Consider the following 12,846-nt stretch of genomic DNA (forward strand, 5'->3'; position numbering starts at 1 on the left):
TTCATTTGTCAGGGAGGATACAGAGTCAAGAAGGAGGTGTTACCTGTTCCATTTCACACTAACAGTGTGCATTCCAGATAGTATCTGCATCCCAGAAATACCTTGCTCAAAATTAAAACTCTCTTCCCGGTACCACACTATTTCTCCACTCTCCCAAGACACCTGATTTGAAGAATGTTGACTTAGTTCAGTGCAAATGGTTAATCTATGGCATTTGTCTAAATAGCTGGTGTTCTAAAGGCCTGAAAGAATGAATCGTCTTCTCAGACTATACTACTTTTAATATTAGAAAGTAATATTCTTTAACTATCTACCGCTAATCCCAAGCATTCAAAGACTCCTTAAAAGACCAATGTCTTTACTGTATGTGTACAATACCACTAAAGTAGTAGTTCTTAAGATTTATGGATTCCTGGCTTGGAACCCCTTGTAGAATCAGATCCAAAAAACACACCTTCTCCAGAAAAAAGAAAATCAAATATACATACCCACAATATATGCATACAATTTCAGTGGGTTCAGAGAGTTGGGGAAGTCTACAAAATCTAGGTTTAAAATCCCCATTCTAAAGTGCCTGCAGGTCTGGAATGAGGTTCCATTACCGTGATGTTTTTTCTATCTAGCTATCATCTCCCTGCTTTGTTTTGCTTTGTTTCTGTTTGATTTCTTTCCCTTCTTCCCGTACCTCCCCCCACTCCCTTCCTATCTTTTACCTCTCTTAGTCTTCCTTTCTCAATTCTCTACCCCCTCCCTACCTTGGCGATCAGACAAAGCCACTATCACAGTTCCCTCTCCCTTCCCCTCCCTCCCCTCTGTATCCTTCCTGACCAGCTGATTCCGGAGAGGAATTCGATAACTTATCAATAGGCATAGGTTGCTCCATAGGAATATTGGCCAGCCTAGGAAACAGTCCTTCTTTGAAGGATAGCAGATCAGAATTTCTGACTCCATCAGGGAGTGTTTTCTCCTAATTCTCCAGTAAAATGTGGCCACTTTCCATTAAATATACACAGATTCACTGTATCCTGTTTTCAAGGAAACAGATTCGCTAACAAGTTAACAATGCTGGTAGAGATATCTGTGTACTCGTGTGTCCTTCTTTGTCTGTGACTTTTTTTATGGTGCCCATCAACTTAGTAGTTAACCTCCCAGAAAAAGATATGTTGGAAACAGAAATAGTCCTCATTTGAGCAACCTTGCATTAAACTTGTGTTCCTTGTTTCCCTCCAATATGTGAGTGAGTTCCTTTTATAAAAATTTTTAAATTAATCTTTTAAAAATTTATAATGCAATCCTTTGGAATCCTTGGCTAACTTTTATAATCTTACATTTAGGTGGTTTTTTAAAAAAAATAAATATGTATGTCAAATGGTCTTAGGATCATTCTGCCCATAGAGTTGCCTAATCTGAAAATCTGATTAAATAACTATCAGAATGGAAAGCTTCAAGTTAAAACAAAATGTAACATCCTGGACTAAAATATTTAAATGAAATATGGTTCAAAGGATATGTCTTATAATTTGCCTTTTGGTGCATTTTATACCTCTGTAATATTCCATCAACAAAAATAAAATAAAAATCTATATTTCTATTCCTAAGCAAATAAAAATGTTTTGTGTATACCCAAGAATTTCAAGGATGCTTCTCAAGACCATAATCTTTTGTATTTTCCATGTAGGTGTTTCCACACACACACCAAAAAAAAAAAAAAAAACACAAGATATGATGGTCATGTTTTTAGTAAGTCAGATTTACCATCACAAAGGTTTCTTGAGATTATAAAAGGAACATTTTGTGAACTCCAGGGCATCAAATTCAAGGAGAGAGACAAATGGTTTATACGAAATTACACATTTAGTTCAGTTTTCTGAATATTTCATGCAAGGTCATCGGCATTTCTGCTTACTATAATGATCGGTTAAGGTTCCTTTACTGTGAAGTCATTCACGAGACGGAAACACTTTCTTTTTTTCATTTGGAAAGGAAAAAAACATATCAAATGAATAGCATTGGCAAATGTTTCTAATCATTTCCTTAAAATACCAAACCACCAAACAATCTTTTTATTTACTACGTTTTGCTTAGGTACATAAATCAAAGGACAATAACAAGCCTAATGTCAAAGAAACTTTTTGACACTTCATACATTTGAGCAAGCTTAGCCGATAAACAGTTTAGATGAAGTTATGGTTTGAAATATGTTTCCCCCGAGGACTGTGGCTCATAAATTGCTATCAAGCTACCTCTGTCATTATTGATTTGAGACGTGCTTAAGGTACCCACAGCTATTACAAAGTCTACCATTACTTGACCTGCTTTTTCAGAGAATGGTATTTGGTTATACAAGGACAACTAACCATCCATTCTACAAGAAATATGCAGTTTGCTTTTCATTATATATATATATATATATATATGTATATGTATATATGTATATATGTGTATGTATATATGTGTGTATATATGTGTATATATACATATATAATGAAAATTCTATATTTCAGATAGAATGCAAATACATATACATATATATATGTATATGTATTTGCATTCTATCTGAAATTTTGACCAACAATGAAAAGAGGAGGAAATGTAATCCTTTTTCACAGATTAGACAGTTCTCATAATCCTGAGATGGCGTTAAATCAATCGTTTTATAGCAACTGTACTGCAACAACCCAGAAAAATGAGAGAATAAAAAAATGTATACATCAAACAAGAGAAATTTGCATCTCAGCATTTCGCAGTTATATGATAATTTATTACATCTATGCTCTTACGTCTTCTTTGCAGATCAGTGTTTTGATGAGCTCATTAAAAATAAATGCGCAGTTAAATCAGATATTAGCTGCATAATGTGGTGTGTGCTTATCCTTTCCTGGGCCTGTAAACGCCAAGGCCTGTGCCCCTCAGCAAGGCCTGGAGTACAGCACAGTTTACTCCCACCCCGCCCCCTGCCCTCGGCGTTGTGCGTTTGGGAAATGTCAGGAAAAGATCAGAACAAGGATCCTGCTACTTTCTATTCCAAGCCTCTGGCCTTAACCTTCAAGGAAACAGGTGAAGGCTAGTTATGACTTGATTGTTCTGTGTGATAGTTGTCATCAGTGACTGGCTTCACAGAAGCACAGACCCAAAGAGTTTTAGGAACGGACTGGAGGAGTGTCGTCCACTGCTGGCGGGGTGCGGAATTTATCAATTTTATCAGCCTGGCTTTTGAAAGTCCTGGCGAGTTCCACAGTCAGAGGTGGAGGTTTCCTGTGAGCCCCCTTCATCACCAGAGAGGCTGCCGGACTGCACGTTTGAGGAGAGCTATTCAAATCAAAACGTGGCCACATCACTTTCACACAAAGAAATCCGCCAGGCATAGAGGAAAATGTGTGGCTTTCGTATATACCTCCCTGGAACTAACTGATTTGAACCACTTTGGCTACTGTTCAAGGAAATCCCACTTGCATTACCATCTCCTACACTCAGGAAACTTGCCTCACGCTTCCCTAAGAACCTTTGCTAATTTGACACCGTTGTCTTCTCAGCTATCTGAATAAGAAAGCAGGTTTTGCCAAAGCAAACTTGAAGTTACCTGGGTTTTGACCTTTGGCTGGAAAGGCTTAGGAACCAGAATGCCTAGGAAGAGCGAGGATCCTTCTTCTCATCCGTAATTTACAGTGCTCCGTGGCACTGAACTTGTAGAAACAGTGCAGAGCCTGGTGAGCTATTAAAAGGCTCTCGCGATCACTATCAGCTGCTTTACGCTCCCACCCCTGGGGCCCCCAAGTAAAAATACAACCCGTTTGCTGTGAATCATTTTAAATATGAAACACCAGACCTTTCTGGTAGTTCGTTGACATTTCTAATTAAAACCGAGCCTCTACGTTGCAAAGTATCTTTTTGTAGGTTTTCAACCACGGAACGCCTCTTGCATGAGGACCTTGGGAGAGTTCCACATGGTTTACTCCTCCAAAACGTATCTAGAAACGCGCAGGGCATTTTACTCTGATAAAACGCTTGGACACACAACTCTGAACCTCTGAACGAAAGGTCTTCCTCTACTTTTCCTTTTGACCCCCTATCCCATAATCCCTTTGCTGTGGTTCTGGCGTCACTTCAAAGACGCTGGGCCCAAGGGGGGCTGCACTTACTCTATTTCCTTCTGCCTCCCCCATTTCTTCCCTTGTGCTCTCTTCCCCCGCCCCCCACTTTCCTCTTACAACTCTCTTGCCTTTGATAGAAAAAATGTCTAATATCTCTCTATCTTCCTACAACTTCACAGTTTTCCTGACCATGTGCCTAGCTCTTTTTCTTTCCTTTGTTCAAGAGAAAAGTCCCAAATTCACCTGTTGTCATTTAAAATGGCAACCCTCGCCCTAACCGGTTTGGCTCAGTGAATAGAGCATGGGCCTGCGGACTGAAGGGTCCCAAGTTCGATTCCGGTCAAGGGCATGTACCTTGGTTGTGGGCACATCCCCAATGCGGGGTGTGCAGGAGGCAGCTGATCGATGTTTCTGACTCTCTATCCCTCTCCCTTCCTCTCTGTGGAAAATCAATAAGATATATTTTAAAAAATAAATAAATAAAATGGCAACCCTCGTCTCAATTTTGGAGCTATCTCCACTTTGCAACTTGGGTGGATAATATTTTAGGCAGACTAAAGGAAACCTCAGATTAGTAGGCAAATCGGAGCATTACTTGTACCCAAAGTGTTGCTTTCTTTGAATAAAAGAATAGAGTGTTGAAGGTCCACCTTAGCTCCTCTTTGGAAGATCAGAGGCCCACAGACGTTGCTTAACGTGTCCAAGGCCAGGGGCTGTTTGTGACAGAGGCAGTAACAGCCTCTGAGTCCAGCCCTTTCCATTATGACACAGGATCTCCCTGTGGAATGAAGAGACTCAAATCTTTGTCTTGGGTGATGGTCGCTAGTGGGAACAAAAGAAATGTTTATATTTCTTTTCTCCTTCATCCTGAAGAAGAGAAATAATCAAACAACTTAAAAAACTAAACATGCCCTAGCCAGTTTGACTCAGTGGATAGGGCGTCGGCCTGAGGTCTGAAGGGTCCCAGGTTGGATTCCAGTTAAGGGCACATGCCCAGGTTGCAGGCTCAATCCCCAGTAGGGGGCGTGCAGGAGGCAGCTGATCAATGATTCTCTCTCATCATTGATGTTTCTATCTCTCCTCCCTCTCTTTTCCTCTCTGAATCAATAAAAATATTTTAAAAATAAATACATAAAATAAACATAATTTAGGACTGTAGAGTTTTACAGCTGAGTCCATGTTCTTCACATTACATTTGAGGTAAATTGGCTTCAGGCTAGTTAGTTGGTTAGTGAAAAAACTGGGAGCAGAAGGCCAGGTTTATGACTCAACTCTACCAAATCTCCGTTCACATATAACTGGGAATATACATATTATTGGACACTGCTAGTAAACCTTTAATTTACTATGTGCATGTGCATCTCACCTAATTACTTTGTATTCCAAGCATCTATGATATGTAATAATCAGGATGTCTCATAAATTTACTTTCAATCATTTAATTACTCCTAAAATCGTGTATAAAGCCAACTCCCTTTGCTATTCTACAATGATTTCACATATCAAATATCAAATTTATCACCCTTCTGGGCAGTGGCCTAAACATATAAAATTTCTTTCATGCTATATTTGAAGGAAAATATCCACTTTTAACTTGTTTTTTCCTATGATCACTGTAAGGCAATATTGATTTAGTTTTATATTAAGACATTTTCTGATAAATAGTTTCAACTAAAGGTTTAAGAATGTTTAAGGAAAACAGCTTGTCTTCTACTCATGTTTGTTTTCACCTTTAAGAACAAAGTCCCACAAGTCAAAGTTTATAGTCAATCAAAAAAAAGTCACATTACTTTCCCATTTTAATGGTAGAACAGGGGCCTTTAACTTTCCTAGAGGCTTTGCTTTGGGGTTTATGCAGAGCAGAACTTCCTTAACGTTAGTAATCGGACCCGCAGGACACGTGTTAATTGTTCCTGACATGTAAAACTATCTACGATATCTCAGCTAATAACACCATTGCAGACATTTCACTTTTGGAAAACACGGTATTGAAACCAATTACGTGTCTGTTGATTTACCTTCCCATACTTCCCCAAGACATTAGTTTAGCTCATTCCAATAATGTCAAACTTTTAATCCCAAAATTGCAGCAAAAACACAAGTTATCAGGTATGCCATCGCTGACTAAAAATACATTTGGGCAAATTATTATTTGTGCAATCCTATGGAAGCATATAATTGATACAGTTTCACCATAGCTAATAGCTTCAAATAAACATTATTTACAGGTAAGTCACTCTCAAAGGTAGATTACCATTGAGTGCATTGATAATTCAGTGTAAGATGTTAGCATTTATTTCCACCCAGGCTTTGGAAGTTGTTGCATCAATGGAAGTTCTTTTTGCAAGAAATAGAAACCTACTCTGATTATCATAAGACAAAAAAGTGATGAAGAGAATTGAACAGAAGTGTATGGAGGCTTTGGAATTGGTGGGAGGCTGGAGGACCAGGCTGGGAGAATGGCCAGGAACCCAGGGGTCCAACAGACCTGGGCAGCCAGAACCAGAGCAGTGGGCAGGCTGTGCAGGCTGCTCCAAACCCACTGCCTCTGCTGCCAGGGAACACACCCTCTATCCATCCTTGCCCACTTACCCAGTTGCTAAAGATTCAAAGTCCCAGAAGACAATGTCTGATTGCCCAAACCTAAATCACACTACTTCCTTGGGGAAGAGAGGGAGGGTCTGGCCCCTTCGGTAGTTGTGCAGCTTCACCAAAAGGGACCAGGGACTATGAAAAGGGGAGTTGGATAATGGAATCACATACACACACATACACAAATGACAAAGGCTTGCTATAAATGTGCTGATTTCACTTGTGGGTAGTTTTTTTTTTAAGCCTTTGAATTTGGGAAATAGTTTTCTATTCCTGATGAAGTTCACTTTGAGCTTTAGATATTTAATGCCTTGAATGGTTCTGGCTGCTCAGGTCTGTTGGACCCCTGGGTTCCTGGCCATTCTCCCAGCCTGGTCCTCCAGCCTCCCACCAATTCCAAAGCCTCCATACACTTCTGTTCAATTCTCTTCATCACTTTTTTGTCTTATGATAATCAGAGTAGGTTTCTATTTCTTGCAAAAAGAACTTCCATTGATGCAACGACTTCCAAAGCCTGGGTGGAAATAAATGCTAACATCTTACACTGAATTATCAATGCACTCAATGGTAACCTACCTTTGTTATAGTTGTGCCTCACACCCATGTCTTTGCTGCAGCAAATAAGGTTCCTGGGATTTGCCTGACTTTGATCATAGAGAGAGAGACCTAACTGACTGTAATAGCAAAACAATCTATTCTGAGATTGTTGACCTTTTTGCTAAAAAACAAGAATCAGCCACTCTCTCAATTAGAAAGAATGTTTCCAAATTAAATTGCAGTTTTTAGTGATATTGAATCAGATCTTTCTCATTTTTTACTCTAGGTGACTCCTGTCAGCTCATAGCTGTATTTTCTTTGTACAAATATTAAATGTAAAAGCAGTATTTGCACATAACTGTTTCACTAAATGGTGGTGAAAATGAAATCCAACATGGAACTTTACTCTTTGGGATATGTTTACCACTTGCATAAAAAAAGATCAACTTTTTAAAGGTGAAAAAATAGCCGAAACCGGTTTGGCTCAGTGGATAGAGCGTCGGCCTGCGGACTCAAGGGTCCCAGGTTCGATTCCGGTCAAGGGCATGTACCTTGGTTGCGGGCACATCCCCAGTGGGGGTTGTGCAAGAGGCAGCTGATCGATGTTTCTCTCTCATCGATGTTTCTAACTCTCTATCCCTCTCTCTTGCTCTCTGTGAAAAATCAATAAAATCTATTTAAAAAAAAAAAAAAGAAACGACTAGTTGTCAAAAACAAACAAATAAGTAGAAACTACTAGTTGTCAAGTTTTAAAAAAAAATGAATGAATAAATAAATAAAGGTGAAAAAATACTTAATGCATATTTGCTACCTTTTAAATTTTTTAAAAGTGTTCATACTAAGAATTTTACCAGATATGAGCACATTTTCATCAGATTTTTAACTATTCAAAACTGACCCTCAGCATGGGGAATGAAGCAGGGAGAATCTGTAATCAGGTTTACTTCCTTAAAGAATTGTTTTTCTGGAAGGTGGCAGAAATGAGGAGATACTGATCAAAGGGTATAAATTTTCAGTTATAAGATGAATAAGTTTTGGGGATCTAATATATAGCATGGTGAGTATAGTTAATAATACTGTATTGTATGTTGGACATTTGGTAAGAGAGTAGATATTATATATTTGCACCATAGAAAATATGCTAATGATGGTCATCATTTCACAATTTACTAGTATATGCATAATAAATATCACGCTGTAGTACAACTTTTTAAAAATCACACTGTACAATCTAAATATATACAATTTTTATTTGTCAATCATACCTCAGTAAAGTTGAAAAGTAATACAATAAAATAAATCAGTAAAATAAAACAATTGTTCCCCATATAAGATAACTAGAGGCCCAGCACACAAAATGTGTGCACTTGGGGGGGTGTCCCTCAGCCTGGCCGGCGCCCTCTCACAGTCCAGGAGTCCTTGGACATCCTTAGCACTGCTGTGGAGGCAGGAGAGGCTCCTGCCACCGCCACTGCACTCCCCAACAGTGAGCCCGGCTTCTGGCTGAGCGGTGCTCCCCCTGTGGGAGTGCACTGACCACCAGGGGGCAGCTCCTGCGTTGAGCATCTGCCCCCTGGTGGTCAGTGTGCATCATAGCAACCGGTTATTTTGCGTTCAGTCGACTTGCATATTAGCCTTTTATTATATGAGATAATAGTATAAAGTTGATTCATATCAATAGATGCTAAATAATAAAAGCTCAATAAGTATTTACTAAGTAAATAATAATTACATTCATATCACTAACTGTGCCAGACATTATTCTGATGGCTTCACATATGTTCCTTCATTTCATTCCTCCAACAGCCCAGTGAACTAGGTATTATATTTATACCCATGTTACAGATGAGAACACGTAGGGGTAGGACAAGTAAGTAACTTGCCTTAAGATTTCTTAGGTAACCCAATAGATCTGGCTCCAGAGTCTATGCTCCTAATTGTTAAGTTATAATTCCTCTTGGATACAGATTTTTCAAGAAAGGTGATGGAAGTCCTTCCATTAATGAAGATAAAATATGCCATTGGATGGGATCATTGAAATAATCCTCTACCTCTCTCCAGTTTTGGATCAAACGGTGTTACAATTTCATACTCTTATAGTAGAGCTCATAATTCTGGAGTAGAGGACCCCCTCTCCAAAAAAGTAAATATATTTAGACAATTCTCTCCAAGGTACTTACACATCTCTTTCACCATAACTTAGTGTGTATATTTCCTCCAATATTACTCTTGTCAAGATATGACTCTTGTCAAGGTTTTTGGGGGGTACAGAGATTGATCTATAGAACACAGAGTTACAGCTACATAAATACCTAAGAAAATTCAAAGCACTAATAATGTGATGCTTTTGAGTGCCAGGTGTACTCTTAGTGGTCTGAGACAATGAAACATCTGAAGAGATATCTAATATACAGCCACAGAAGAGCTTAATGAGGGAAGAAATCAAATCCCTAATGGTACATTGAATTGTACATTAAAGTCCTAGTGGAGGGAGTATCAAACAGCCAACCTTTATGGCAACAAATGTCTGTATTCTGAGAAGTAGACTGAACAGTATTGAAGAAAACAGCAATTACTAAAAAGGTTTCCAGACACACTAGAGTTATTGGACCCTGTTACAAACTCTAACTTCCACCATCAGTTATTACGTTCATTTGTGCCATTGACGCCTACACTCAGAGCAACTGGAACAAAAATGTTTACATTTTACCAGTGTTTTATTTTCAATTAAACATCTCAGCTGCTATTTACATAGTTGAATGGCATGGCATTTATACCGTGCAATTTGATGTTATTTCTTTGTAAATATTTCTCCAACAAGAGACCTAAGTTCAAATTCGTTGTGAAAATGTCACCAAAAGTAAAATAAACTTTAATTTAACCTTGATCACAAATTATTGTTAGGCTAAAGCTGAAAACCTATAAAAATTAAAAATGGAAGGCCCAAAGGAATTAACTGGGATGCCCTTCCCTGTCCCAGAAAGTGAGTTGCTTTTGCTCTGCCTGGGCCTTTGAGACTTAGGTTGAGCTAACTCAACCAAGGTCAAGTTAACGTGGACCACAAAGCTACAGAGAGCATGGCATAGACAGTGAGGCTGTGTTCTGTGCTCTCACCTCTCAGGTCTGCAGATCCATTCTGGAATAAGTCACAACTGGAATGTTTCACATTTCTTACTAATGGTTGCTGTTATCTGACCAAGGTCATTCATCATGGCTGGAAATCTCCTCTCCATCTGGATCTGAAACTCCCAGGGCTAGGCAGGTCAGCATCAAATTCAGAATGGGAATAAAAACATGAAGAGGGTGTGCTGAGCTTTCTCGGTGTTGCTACCTCAGAAGATTCTCTTCCCAATCTCTCTTTAATACAAAGAGAAGCCTAAGTAAATAAACAATGTTTTAGGCTCACTTTTTAACATTTGCTTGTTGATTTCTTATATCACCAGATGGTGATATAGAAACCTGAATTTAGGAAAAACAGGCTTTGAGGTAGAACTGGCCTTATACCCCACGATGTAAAAGCCAATAATCACAACTATGTAATGTGACTTGAGAGATTCCAATCATGACATTATGTAAACTCCTCACCTCGCCCCCCAAAAAAAATCCACTGGCTTGGCAGACACCAGAGATGAAGGCGTGGTTACCATTGTCTTTTAAACTCCCAGTAACACTAGAGGGATGAAATATACAATTCAGTGTGGAGTCTTTTATTACATTACTTTCCTCTGAGAATGCTAAATGAAATTTAAAATAAGAATTTGACAGTGGGAGAGATAATTTTTGGATAGGGGAGACATGATGTCAAAGAAACTCAAAAATTTACCAATTTTGCCTATTTACCAATTTTGCCTTGGTTTGGGGAAATGAGCTAATGCTTCCCTTCTCCATTTAGTCAGTAAACTCAAATGCTTTCAGCAGTTAGCCGGGTAACATAAATTACACAGAACCGAGTATGTAAAGCAGAAGAGGGGAGAGGGTCTGTGATGCTCTAAGGAGCACAAACCTCATCACAAGAATTACAAATTCAAAAAAAAGGGCGGGGGTGGGGGGGACAAATTGGCCAGCCCATACTATATATGTGCAGCTGCTAGTTTCTGATCCCTAATTTAGTCCAAGCTAAAGGAAATTCTATGCAAGAATGATATTATTCAGGAATTATATTAAACATGATTCAGTACTTTGTGATTGCTTGTTAAATCGAGAGGCCCTAGAGAGAAGCCAACTGAGGGGCAAGCACTAATTGAGTTTTCTCTAATTTGTATACATTTTTCTGATGATGGGGATGGTGACTAATTTAGTTACTTGAAGAAGTCTCATGTTATGCGAAATGAATTGGCAGCATCTGACAGGATGTGCAGGGAAAGGCACTGAGGTAAGAGACCAGTTTAAAATTTGGAAGCTCAGAACCAGCAAGCAAAGTGTTCATCAGCATTCAAATAAATGCCACTTTAAATTCTTTTCTTTTGCTTTCATATCTGCCAAAAGAACATAGCATGTCCAGTGCCTTCCTCAGAGTGGTATTATGAATATTAATCATGTTAGTGCCTTCCAGGTACTTTGAAGATAAAAAGGACTAATTAGTATCAAGGCATGAAGTGGCAGCCAAGACATCCATAACAATTAGAGCAAACAGGAAGGAGACACCACCGAGAAACTTGGAACCAATACAGCAATGTACTTGTTTCTGCGTAAACCTTTTAATAATGAAAGCCTCTGAACTCCTCTTCAGATGAAAAGAGGCTCAACTGTGTCTTTAATTAGATCATCCCATTGGAGCACAATATAGTGATAAAGAAGATTTAATAAAGCATTTTGTCTTTTTATTACTTTGATTTGATGCAACATATCTGCTCATCCAAGCAAGATGTTTAACTTCAAAAGAAGTTCTGTCCACCCTCCCCTTTGGCCAATAAATAACTCCCAGGGGGGAAAAATACCATATATTTGGAGCATCCCCATCCTGCTGAGTGATGAAAAGATTCATCATTTTTTTCTTAACTGTGAACATGGGTCTATAATGAGTCCTATTCTTTCCTCCTATAACTGGCAGAATTTATAAGACTTTAAATGTTGATAGTTATTGATTAAAACACATGGCAAAGTAATTTTGAAAACAATATCTAATTACTTAACAACCATAGTAAAACTTCCCGATTTGACATGATCCTGGATATGCCCATAAGATTGGGAATTTGGGGAATAAACAAAATTAAGCCATAAAACTGTTTACATAGAATTCTCTGTATCATGACAGACTTATTCTAAACATATTTTTTATACATAGATCTATAATTAACTTCGTTGTTGGATTTAAAAATTATGGCCAGGCTAAGCCTGGAAACATAAAAATAGGAGGTTTAGGAGGTTAAGGAATTGATATTTGGAATTTGTTTACTTTTTTTAAAGTCATCTCATCTCAGCAATAATATTAGCATAGATGATCAGATTAGCCAGACAAACATCCTGGGTCTATACATAAGAAAACTTCAGACAAACATATCCAAATAAATTAGTTAACATTGATCAAGTAGTCTGGATAAAAATGAGAAGATGGACAAACCACAGAGAGGAAACCAAAAGAATATCAACAAGGACAGAAGGAGAGTGAGCAATCCAGTTAATTAAT

Source organism: Eptesicus fuscus, chromosome 6 (assembly GCF_027574615.1).
Source record: "Eptesicus fuscus isolate TK198812 chromosome 6, DD_ASM_mEF_20220401, whole genome shotgun sequence".
NCBI lineage: Eukaryota > Metazoa > Chordata > Mammalia > Chiroptera > Vespertilionidae > Eptesicus > Eptesicus fuscus.